Source organism: Carlito syrichta, unplaced genomic scaffold (assembly GCF_000164805.1).
Source record: "Carlito syrichta isolate Samal-C Ts95f unplaced genomic scaffold, Tarsius_syrichta-2.0.1 Scaffold310630, whole genome shotgun sequence".
NCBI lineage: Eukaryota > Metazoa > Chordata > Mammalia > Primates > Tarsiidae > Carlito > Carlito syrichta.
The window spans coordinates 35686-48865 of record NW_007254726.1 but is presented as its reverse complement, the minus strand read 5'-3'; the positions used below and the strand labels follow the sequence as shown (position 1 = coordinate 48865).

At 35.8% G+C, this 13180-nt stretch overlaps 1 long non-coding RNA gene across 1 annotated transcript; it reads right to left on the bottom strand.

Moving 5' to 3' along the window:
• Window positions 1-7845: 7845 nt before the first annotated feature.
• Window positions 7846-11537, bottom strand: LOC103270876. The gene is made up of 2 exons (XR_505003.1): window positions 11446-11537; window positions 7846-8446 (listed from the first exon to the last, which is right to left on the bottom strand). It is a non-coding gene; the product is annotated as an uncharacterized LOC103270876 (long non-coding RNA).
• Window positions 11538-13180: the final 1643 nt, after the last annotated feature.

The window sequence follows — 13180 nt, the reverse complement described above, 5'->3', positions numbered from 1 at the left end:
GACCGGAGACTCACACTATTTCTTCCTCAGGAAAGATATGGATTATAAATATATCTTTGACTATAGGGAGTTATGATTTGGAAGGGTCCATTTGACTGTGTTGTGCTTTTAAAAGAGCTGCTTGAAAAGTTTCTAGTGGATATAAAAACAGAAAAAAGTAAAATAGCTCTCTGGCCCCTATGATGACTGCAAATGATAACACAACTTCTTCTTTCTAAAGATACTGAAAACTATGCAATCTTTGTTTTTCTCATATATGTTTGGCTACCAAGAAACTTGGATCTAAGTGTGGGGCCTAAATACATTATTCTATACCATATTCTCAGTAGTCTTATTCTTCCACCATCTAGAAATGATTTCTTACTTTAAAAAATTCAGCTTATTTCATAGTTTGTTTGGTGGTTTGCTTGTTTCATTATAAGTCAGGACCGATGTTTTTGTAGGTAAATTGGATATAAATAAAAATACATTCAGAAGTCAGAATCATTATACAAATATTGTGTTAAAGATTAGCTATCAACATTTTCATATTGAACCCATTCCATAATTTTACATATGAAAGACAACCAGACTGGTCTATCCCAAGCTAGTGGGTGTTGAGTTGAACAGAGAGGTTTGTCAGGAAAGATAGTGTTGAAGGAACTCAAGTCAATTATACAAGCTGTCAATATGAGTTCTCAACTATAAACGGGGGCCCGTTATGTGAAAATCATCATTATTCCTGAGAGAATTACGAACTGTTGCTAGTATACCCAGGAATTGTTGGTATGAAAATGATAACTAAAAGTTATGTCTAATGGCCTGATTGAGAAAAACTGGCAAAGCATAACATTTGAATGACTATTCTCACTATGGGCAGTGAAAACACAGTCATCAAAAAACTCCATAATGTTGATTTACAGTTGTTCTTAGATATAACCTTGGGTTGTGTTAGACTTCTTTTCATAATGGCACCAAGTATCCACCAGTAATTTACCAACAAACATAGTTGTGTAATCAGACCTCGGAATCGGTTCTTAACAATAAATAATTTACAATTTCTTAAGATTCTATGTCTTATTTTGGCTTAGACGAGATTAAGAAAATTGTGGGAAAGGTCCTTATCTCAGCTATTACCCCTTTGCTCATCATTCGCTGGCAAATGACAGCAAAAGCCTAGCACAAGCTGCTAAGGGCACTAAAGATTGATTGCCAGGGAAGTTTGCCAAGGAGACTTGCCAGGCGATTTCTCATCATTCAGCATGTCACTCCATCTTCAACAGCAGGAGTCAGTCCTGTGAATTACAAATGTTTGGCAGTCTCTCAAGACTTGCTTTGACCATTTCCATAGAGATTTGGATGAGACCTCATACAACACATAGTATGCTCTAAATGCTCATCTGTCTGTATTTAGTCTTTGTTTTTACAAGAGTTAGTCTTTGTTAGGAAATATAGTATTGAAGAATAATTTTCTGCCACTCTAACTTAGTTGCTAGGCTGTGACAAAGTGTCCAGAGGGTTAAAGGACAAGAGTGTCTTGTCTTATTGATCGACTTTCAATACCACTGCACAAATGATCTGAGAGAATACAACCCCAACAGGCAGCTCACTAGCTCCGTCACTCTCTTTTGATCCTGATTCCCAGGGACTCACCAAAGACATAAAGAGAAAACAAAATACTTTTTCCTGGGAATGTTGCAAGTGTGGTATTGCTATTGTTTCTGGTATAATATAGGAGTTGTCACATAAACATGATCTCCCTATAGTCAAAAAAGATTTAAGCAAATGAAAGGGATATGGGAAAGGATAGTGGGAAATGAATTAGAATTGGAAAATCAATGGATATTCATGTGACTGATGCTTTTCTCTTGTAATTGATAATAAATGTTTTAGATGGGGGACTTTTGCTTACTTACTTTTTTTTTTCTATTGACCAGAACCATAGGCAATGAATATATTGTAAATGAGGGATCCAAAAAACATAGATTTATAAAATATTATGTATTCTTACATGTTTAGACTTCAGTCACCTTCAAAGTACTCTCTGTTTGATGCAATACAGACACTTCACTCACTGCTTAAAAAAGTTTTTGAACTCATCAATTTTGATGCCTTTTAGCACTTCTGTCATTTTTTGTTTCACCTCTTCCACATTGGCAAAAGTTTTCCTCTTGAGGACTTTTTTTTTTCATCTGGGAAAATAAAAAAAAGTCACTCTGGGCAAGATTGGGTGAAAAGGGAGGGTGGGGCAGGGGGTCATGTCATTTTGGTCAAAAACTGCTGAACACTTAGCGTGGTGTGGGCAGGTGTGCTCCTAAATCACCCATCATGAAATGGGAAAACGTGTTGAAAGAATCTTAAAAAAAAAAAAGAAGTTGGATGCAAAAAAACAACGCTAACTGGTATTCTGATGCCAATTGGTTCCTAGAACATTCACCTAGAGGGAGAAATCTGCACTTCAAAGGGCTCATCCTCCAAAAGATAATTCTGGTTTTGGGGGAGGGTCCTCCCTCATGTATATAAATGTTAAACACATCTCACTTGGGTGAGAAGATAAGTGACTTGATAGCACAGCTGAGTCTAAAGATAGATGCATTCCATAAGCATAGTGTTAATGTATTTGGTGATATTTACTTTGTAGTATGTTATGCCTTCCTAGTATTTTTTTTTTGGTGGTAAGTATACTTCTGCAAAGTAAGCACAAGCATAGCATCTGGGTTATGAAACTATTAAAATATTCCTATAGCTATTAGTGAATAACTTCTACCTATGTCTCCAAAGTGTCTCTACATCATCTTTATCTTCATTACTATTTTTTTTTTTTTTTTGAGCTGGAGTCTCACTCCATTGCGCAGGCTGGAGTACAGTGACATGCTCACGGTCATCCCCGCCGTTGACCTGCTGGGCTCAGGTGATCCTTTCATCTTAGCCTTCCAAGTAGCCAGAACTACAGGTGTGCGCTACTACGCCCGGTTAATTTTTTATTTATTGTAGAGATGAGGTCTCACCAAGTTTCCTGGACTGGTCTCAAATCCACGGGCTCAGGTAGTCCACTTGCCTCGGCCTCCCAAAGTGCTGCATTTATAGGCTGAGCCATCAAGCCCGGCCTCATTACTATTTTATATTAAGAGAAAATATAAATGAATGTATCTGAGCATTTCAAAGGTTTGTTATTTTTTATTTACTTTTGAAAATACAGTGTATTCTGCGAGTTCTACTACTATGAATAGCATCATTGACTCATTGATCACTTACTATCAGCCAGCAGTCTATTTACGTGAACTCATGTAATCCACACAACAATGCTGTGAGACATCATTATTATCATCTGCATTTTCACAGATGAGAAAACAGAGACAGTGAGAGATTAAACAACTTGCTCAAATAACACAGGTAGTCAGTGACATAACTGGGAGTCAAAGCTTCAGAGTGTAGTTTTACAGTCCAAGGTCTTTGCTACTACTCCTGCCAGCCTCTTTATGCAAGCAACCCTGACCATTCTAAGTAAAGAGTATTGCATTCCTTTCCAAGATAAATACATAGACTTGCTACTATATTTGTTTAAATTTGACTTACTGGAGCCCAGCTTAGCTTTGACATTTACAGACGTGGGTTAGCTTTCATCTCACTGTAAGATAAAAGGCAGTGTGGTATTTAGTTTACCTGCAAAAGGCAGTTAGGAAGCCCTAGAAGAAGCTAATTAAAATGCAGCACATTTCCAAGGCACCATTTCTTGCTGTGTTACCATAGAAACAGTGGGAATTTCTGGTCACTGACCTTTGAGGGAATCTGAGGATACATTTTCATAAGGTTCATAAGAGAAGCCAGCCTAGCACATTAACCTATAGTTGCAGGATCAACTCTTGGAAATCCCCTATGAAATACTAGTTGATTTCAGAACCAAATTATGCTAGCAAAATTAACTAGAGGTTCAAACTAGGGCTTTCTGAAGGAATGTGTTTAATTGCTTCCAATATAAGAATGTATTTAATTGTTTCCAAATAATTAAAGATCCCATAGTAGCAGCAAAAGGAAATTTCAGAAAACTATTCAGGAAATATTGAAATTAATAGCATATTTTGAATAGTGTTATATCTATTCTATTGCATTTTAGGTTCTGTAATCTAGGCTTACTCAAAGGACAAATATAGCATTACTGTATCCAAAACAATACCTAGAAACTTAAAACTTATTACAAAATATCAAGATGCTAATATTATTTATGCATACAAATTCTTAATTCTTGACCTCTACTGTTTAATTCATTTATACTTTCAGTCACTCTATTACTAAATATGTATAATTGAAAATCCTAGTTATACCTTAATTTATATTTTTCTTTGGGTGTTTGACATAAACCAAGTACCCATAATTCAAGAGAGAAAATGACAAAGCCTGCCTTACTGTAGACTGCAGTTATTAATAAATCAATATTTATATTTTCTACAGAAAATAAATAACTTAGTTCTCTAATCAGAATATGCACACTTTAGTTACAAGGAAATATCTATCAGATGCTGGTTAATTTCTCTTAGAATTAGAAATCTCTCTCTCTGTTTCTCTCTCTCTGTTTTTCTAACTTATATTAAACATAGACAATTAAAAAATAGAAATGCACTAATAATTATACCTAGAATAGTGAGGCTACCAGCTCATTCCCTAGACTTTTGGAAGGTCCTCTTACATAACCGTGTGTCCTTACTCTGAGCAATTACATGGCCTGGGAGCTGACAGCACAGACTATGTTGCTATACTGATTGGAACTACTGTCTCTGCCACTTACTAGCAGTAAGTGGCCCTGAGAAAATTTCTTAGTCTGTTTGGTTGTGTATAAAATTAGAGTAATAATGGACCCTCTTAGGGTTGTCTCAAAAATTAAATGACTTAATATTGATAAATCACTTACATCTATATTTGATATATAACAATTTTTTAAAAAAGTATATCTAGTTGCAGGGACAGGGCTCATTTGAAAATATCAGTGTTGTTCATTTCTACCTTGCCCAAGACAGAAAGAATGAAGTGGGATGAATTCATTTCAGATAAAAACAGAGTGCCATTAGTGTGGTGGACAGAGGCTGTCTGTCAAGTTTACAGTTAGAAAATGTGTTTTTCTCTCTCACTATGGGTTTAGACAGCACTATCTCTGACAATTAATGGTTGTCTTTGAGGCGAGTGAGTGTGAGTGTGTCTGTATGTGTGTTTGTGTTTAATCCAGTAGTGAAAAGGAAAAATTGTTTTGTTTTGTTTTTTTTTTCTCTATAATCTCACTCACAGTACTCAGTATTTCCAGAATATTGAACTTTTGAAATCAGATGTATGGGTTTTTTTTTTTCCCTATATCAGGAACTCCAATTCTCTGTAGACACCAACTGGGCATTCTATAATTCAAATCTGATGCTGTCTACTAATGAGCGTAGATGCGAGGCATAGGCTCAGTACCACATGACTGTCCCCTCATTTAAGATGCCAATTGCGAGTGATGGGTCCTCAACTTACTCACAATCTCTATCTGATTTGGCCACCAATCCAAGTTTCCACAACTCTTTCCTCAGGCTTGATAATTAGCTAGAGTGGTTCACAGAACTCAGGAAAGCAGGTGGCTTACTAGATAATCTGCGTATTATAAAAAGGAGGCATGCACTGGGCAGAGTCTGGGGGAGGAGCATGGAGCTTCCACTTCCTCTCTGGACACATCACCTTCCCAGCACCTCCACGTGTTCACCTGCTTTGAAACTGTCTAAGCACTGACTTTTAGAGATTTTTTATGGAGACTTCATTATGTAAGCATGGCTGATTATTCACTCAATCTCCTCTTCCACCAAGAGTCAGCTCATTAGAACAGAAGATGTTCCTATCACCCAGGACATTCCAAGGGATTTAGTAACTCTGTGTTAGAAACTAGAGTCATAGACCAGATATCAGAACAAAAAAAAAAAAGAAGACCTTAATACTACTATCACTTGGGAAGTTGCAAAAGTTTTAGAAGCTCTTTGCCAGGAACTGGGGACAGATACCAAATATATATTTATTTATTTTTACTATGTCACGAATAGCTACTTACTGGATGAGCCAGAAAGATGAGGAAACATATTTGCATCTCACATTAGTGGAGAGATTTGGAAGACGATCCAACTTGGAATGTCAAACCACACATTAGATCGTTCTGCTGCCAATTGTGTGCCAAAATTCACCCTGAAATGTTTTGGTAAAGCCCCCTATGAAGTCAGATAAGGCTGAATGACTCAGACTCAGGGGAAATGTACATCTGCAAAATAAACCTAGGCTCAGACTCAACCTCAGGCCATTTGTCAAGTGAACCAGCAGGAATGATGCGAGACAAGCTTTCTGAAAAGGCTTGTGGGACTTACAGAACTTTGTACTAAAGTGCTTGGTGCAAAATAATTCACTGAGATGAACAAAATAATTCACCACTCACAAAAAAAACTACCAGATAAATGTTAAGGGAAGAAACACATGAGAGTAGAATTTCTACCAATAATTTTTAAGTTCACGGTCACAATTTTTCTAATCTCAAACTGTTCCCAATCACTGCTATCAGTCTAATTCTATTCTCTAGTTTTTATTTTAATATCAGTGTTTCTCACTTGTAAAAATATGGTGCCTTAGTTGAAATATATCCCAACCACCATTTTCTATCCTGCCCTGAACTATACTGTTCAACAACAAATCCTTTACTTGCTTAAACTTAAGTAAAACGAGAGACCATGTCTCTGTAGTGTAAGACGACACATGCAGTTTAGCACTCTGAAGTAGTCTCTTTCTAATTAGGCAAAAAAAGAAGTTTCCATGGTGACAATCCTTATAGTCACTCCCTCCTCCTTCCTTCTTTGCCAATGCCCAATATACATCATATTACTCACGGATACATCTACATTGCATGTCTAGAATATACTTTCTTGAAATTATACTTTCTACTAGTGACTTTCAAAAGTGACTATGACTTTTTTTTGCCTGAATAATTAAAATGATAAACCAAATACTTTTCAAGTTAATTTTATATAGCATTTTTCCTGTCAAGATGATCACCAGCACCCATGGGGAATTAATGCAGCTTTCTTAAAAAAAAAGACCTTTTCTAAAGAAGTATCCTAGAATTCATATGTTTAGCAAAATTTATTCTCTGCTTGTTCCCAGAGATGGGTAAAGACATTTCCTAGAGGGGGTGGGAGATGATTTCTAATTATGATTATTATTGTTTAAAGGGGGTGGGGATGCTGAGTTAAACAAAGTTATCAAGTTTCTCTCAGAGTTTTTTCTTGTTTTTGTTTGAGTTAGAGTCTCACTCTGTCATCCGGGCTGAAGTGCAGTGGCATACGCAACCTCGACCTGCTGGGGTCAGGCGATCCTTCTGCCTCAGCCTTCCAAATAGTTGGAACTACAGGCATGCACCAGTGTGCCAGGCTAAGTTTTTGATTTATTGTAGAGATGAGGTCTCGCCAAGTTGCCCAGCCTGTTCTTGAACCCGTAGGCTCAGGCAATCCTCTCACCTCGGCCTCCCAAAGTGCTGGAATTATAGGTGTGAATCATTGTGCCTGGCCTCAGAGTTTTTTTAAAATACGTTTTAATGTATCTTGTAAATATCTAAAGAGGATGTATTCAAAATCATTTTTTACACTTATTCAGCACAGCCTCTTAAAGCACTGGTACATACCAAAACCCACTTTGGGCAGTGTTGCTTCAAGGAATTCTCAGTAATGGATTAATTTTCCATTTCCTCTAACTCTAAAATTCCTCCTTCTTCAAATTGTTTAAACTTTATGTTTAAGTTCACTGTGTCAGTCTCATTTTATGTTGTTTGTAAGCATGATTTTATCATTAAAGTGAGATGGGATAAAAATAAAATATTTTTGAAATGAGATAACATTTTATTTTAGTTTTCACCATTTATATACAAACACAAGTTAATAAAACACATCACAAAACAGTAAACTTTCATAGTTAATATTTATAGGTGCATAGTTTCATGCTCACATTTTAACTATTATATATATTAACAAATTTCACAATACACCATTATTCTCAGACAGAAGGGATCATTAAAGACACCTAAAAATCTTATGATATATGAGAGTAAATCACTAACAATTTCTCAACAGCAACAAAAAAGGTGAAGATTTAGAAATAAGTGTTAGTCACTTAGGTGTTTTTAATTTTAACATTTTAGATTTGAAGCCACAATATCCACAGCACACAAGGATCCTGCTACCATATATTCACTTCAGTGAGAGGGAAGCACTGAAATGCTGAGTAGGAGCAGGTATGGATAGTTCAATCACTGCTGATGGAAGACTTCAAAATACACTGTAAAAACTTTGAGAAAATGTCATGACTGGGCACATTGGAACTGAGCACTTTTACAGGATGGAACATCTGTCAGCAGATCTCAGGAAACTAGGAGCAAAGATATTTCTTAGGCTTCGGGTTCATAGTCTTGATACCCTTCCTAATATTAGGAAAATCAAAAAGACAGCAAGAATTGTTAGTGAAAGTGATTGGTCATCAGGATGTGCAGCAATTGAGATAAGACATGAGTAAAATTTATATGCCTAATGGATCTGTAACTATTCTGTTACAATCATAATCTTATTTTTAATAGTTTTGTCTTACCTGTCAGATATAAAAGCAAATTATGGTAGTTGTCAGAGTTACACTATCTATGTTTTAATCCAGATGTGCCATTTTATGATCACATACCTAGTCCTGTAGGACAGATTAGTTGCCTTATCTGGCTTTCAGTTCTTCAACTGTAAAATCTGAGAACCATATCAAGTGGCCTATAAAGCCTCTTCCAGGGCTAAGATGCTCTCATTCTTCACAGGAAATTAAGGCATTTAAAGGCAACTACATTTTATCTCCTTTTACTCTTACAATTGGAAATTTCATCTCCATCCATGGCTTTAATTATTACTTTTACACCAAACACCAAGTCCCCCATATAATATCTGGATAACATCTACAATAAAAATATTAATGATTTTAACTAAAGGAATCAGATTAATCCTCCTAAGAATAACCCTAATAATATCAGGATTTAGCTTAAAAACAAACAAACAAATATACCGTCGACAACCCAAGTTGCTTTCTAAGTAAAGAACAAAAATTAATGGCAAGGTTGTCCTAGTACTTACAATTTGTCTTTGACTCATCTCTACAGTCTTAATCTAGCATTATTCTCTCTGTTCTCTAAGCTTGAATCATAATTACTCACTGTTCCTCAAACATATCCATATGCATCCTCAGACATAAATGCCTTTGCTTCTGATATTCCTTTGTGCTAGGATGTCCTCCCTTCATTTTGATTATCATATTGTCTAACCTCTCCCACCTTAATATCACCTTCTCATTAAAACTTCTTCTTGATCTAACAGATCCTTTAAAATGTTATGCTTTTTCATACATCTTGTACATTTTTGTACTTGTGATGCTTGGTGCATAGAAGATAGTCACAGTGTTTACTAAGGGAATCATGATGATTAAATAAAGGAACAATTTTATTTTCACCAAATCTACTAGAATGTAAACTCCTTGTGTCCTGGTATTATCAGTCACTCTTCTTTTTATTTCCTATAGTGTTTAGCACTGTGCCTTGCATAAAAGAACCAAAAAAAACCTGATAAAATCTTATTAAGCAAACAAAAAATTTAATCTTAATTTTCGTAAATGGTATTATTATCAATACACTTTTTAATAATTCACCAAGAAAAATATATAACCTAGTTACAACATAATTGAACTCAGTTTTTAAGGAACAATAATACATTTTATTTTCTTGTAATTTCTTTGTCTGGTTTTGAGATCAGGGTAATATTGATCTCAAAGTATTAGCTGGAAAATGATTCCTCTTCTTCCATTTTTTTGCAAAAGGAATTAATTGGTATTAATTCTTCTTTAAATGTTTGGTAAGAATTCACCAGTGAAGCCATCTAAGCCTGGAGTTTTCTTTGTGGATAGGTTTTAGATTATTAATTTAATCTCCTTACTGTGTTATAGATCTATTAAGATTTACTGTTTCTTCATGTGCAAGTTTAATTCATCTAAAAGTACTTTGTAATTTCCCTTTTGATACATTTTCTATTAAAGACACTTATTTTCAATCAAAATAAAATTAACAATCAAATTATGTTGTTTAAAATGGTCAGCCGGGCATGGTAGCGCGCGCCTGTAATTCCAGCTACTGGGAAGGCTGAGGCGGAAGGATCGCCGGAGCCCAGCAGGTTGAGGCTGCGGTGGCTGGGAGAGGCCACTGCACTCCAGTCTGGGCAACCGAGTGAGATTTCAACTCAAAAAAAAAAAAAAAAAAAAAATGCTAGATGAAAATATGAAAGGGGAACCCACAAAAAGTAGAAATTGTTTATCAAAAATTGTGTATTAATTCTTACATATTTAAGCCTCAGTCACCTTCAAAATATGCTCTGTTTGATGCAATACACCTATCAAGACACTTCTTCCACTGCTCAAAGCAGTTTGTGAACTCATCAATCTTGATGCCAAATCAACAAAATGTTTCTCTTTAAGGACTTTTTTATTAGGGGAAAAAAATTGCTCTGGGTGAGATCAGATGAAAAAGAAGGGGTCATGCTGCTTTTGGTCAAAAACTGCTGAACACTCAATATGGTATGGGCAGGTGCATTGTCATAATGGAAGAATCAGTCACCTATTTGCCACAACTCAAGACATTTCTTCGGCAAATCATGATGCAACCTTCTCAAAATTTCCAAATAAAAACTTTAATGGACAGTTAGATCTGGAGGAACAAATGCCAAGTGAACTACAAAGGGCCCGCCCTTGAAAAGATAATTCTGATTTTTTTGGGTGGGGGTCTCCTCTCATACATTCAATTGTTGCAAACCATACCTACTGTATAACTTTTGTGGGTAATTTTTAATTTTACTATACTATCATTCTAATAAAAATGTATGACAAAAATAATTACTTTCCTTTGGTGTTTGGTTGATTTCTCTAATTTTCCATTTTAGAATTTATTTTCAAATGTAAGTTTTCTAATAATATAATTATCTAATGCAGGGGTTGGCAAACTTTTTGTATACAGGTTCAAGTAGTGAATATTTTAAACTAAGTGGACTACCTCTTGTCATATCTCTTCCTCCTCCTCTTCCTCCTCCTTCTCCTCTTTTTCCTTCTCTTCCTTCTTCATCTTCTCTTCCCCTTCCTCCTCCTCCTCCATCTCTTTCTCCTCCTCCTCCTCCTCCTCCTTATTTTTTTTTACAACCCTTTGCAAATGTAAAACCAATCTTAGCTTGTAAGTTATCCACACCATACATACCTTGGATTTGACCAAGTTGTGCATGTAGAGGGCAAATAATTCTTGCTAAGGACTAACACAAGGGAAATCTGATAGTGATAGATTTTTGGCACTATTATGAAGACCCAACTTGAACTCCTAAATCTTATTTTTGGAGTTTCATGTATATAAACTTTTACCTCAGAAGGCATTTCATAAGCTTCATTGTCAGGATCCACGGGCATATCTTCCAGAATTCCTTCCTGTGGGGCCCCTTCTTCACTCTAATATTTGAAGTGGGAAGCAAAAGAACATAATGAAGCACCATTTTTTTACTTCTAAAAATCACATCCGGGCTCGGTGGCTCAGCCTGTAATCCCGCGCCTTTGGGAGGCTGGGGTGAGTGGATTGCCTGAGCCCGCGGGTTCGAGACCCGCCTGGGCAGACGAGACCTCATCTCTACAATAAAATCAAAAAATTAGCTGGGTGTGGTAGCGCGTGCCTGTAATTCCGGCTACTCGGAAGGCTGAGGAGGACCGATCCCGGAGCCCAGCAGGTCGAGGCTGCGGTGGCCGGATGCGGCCACTGCACTCCAGTCTGGGCGACAGAGTGAAACTCCAAGTCAAAATAAAAAAAATCACAAACATATTTTGGAAAAATCCTATGTAAATACATTTAGGGATGTTGGCGGAAATATTCAAAATGGCACAACTTAATATTACGACTAGCATTCTAAACTATGCAATTCCTTTGGAAAAACATTGGAAAAACATTGTGGCAATGTGAGTTACTAACCCTAAAAGTGTACAATGTTTTTGCCCAAGTAATACACTATCCAGGAAGTAATCTATAGATATAGTCTAAAGATGTTGTGTTCAGGAGCAATGACAGCATTAAAAAATTGTTAACTAAAAAATTGGATGATGAAGAGTTTAAAAATTTTAATTCAACTACTCAAGAGAGTATTTTAAAGATGGGTTACTAAGACCCAAGAATTAAGTAACAACAACTTATTTATGGTAAATGTTATCAGGACATAAAGTGTATGAATTATGGATACAACCCATGTAGAATTCAGATGCAAAGGTAAAAAGATTGGAAGAAAACACAACAAAGTATGAAAATTACCTTATTGAGTAGTTATATATGTTATTTAAATTTTTCTTCTAAATTTTTAACTTATATAGCCGTTGGTAATGTAAAACCATAATATTTTAAAAATTCTTTTCTGAAATTCGAACATCGAGACCATACATATCAGGGGAAAAAATCAAATACATGGTCAGATAATGTTTCTAGATATCTCTTTTTAGAAATAAGATACTACAAAATTCAGCTTGAAATAGCCATGGCTTTGTTGGTATTCTTCATTAAATACCTCTTGTTGCTTTGCATTTGTTCCAGCAAAGTAATTATAAAAAGATGATAGTTTACTGAAAACTGAAAGTGCAAAGAGGCAATATAAGCTCAAATGGATTTTCTCAAAGAGATCAATTAATCTCTCAGCCAATGTGGCTTATGTTTATCATCATGTCTGATGTCAATAAAACCTTCCAATGTCTTCATTACAGAAATGGCTCATTGGTAGGAAAGGAATAAGAGACTGACCAACAGTGAGAAAAGGTCAAATTAGAGATCATGCTTATGGTGGCTGGGCAGAGAAGCTTATAGATCATCCTTCCCTGCCCACGTCCTTTTTCTAAGCAAGCAAACAAAAAAATCCAAGTGATTTTAAATTAAATAAAATATAGACCACCCCTAAACTACCTCACTTCTAAATGTAAAGTAAAGCTATTGTTTTCATAGTTTCACTGTTGGTCCAAGTCAAGGATACAAGCTCTGATATGTGGTATCTGGGGAAAAGGCCTATCTTGTCACAGGACTTGAACTCAAGATTTTTCTCTAGATTATGGATATTTTGTAATGTAGACAAAT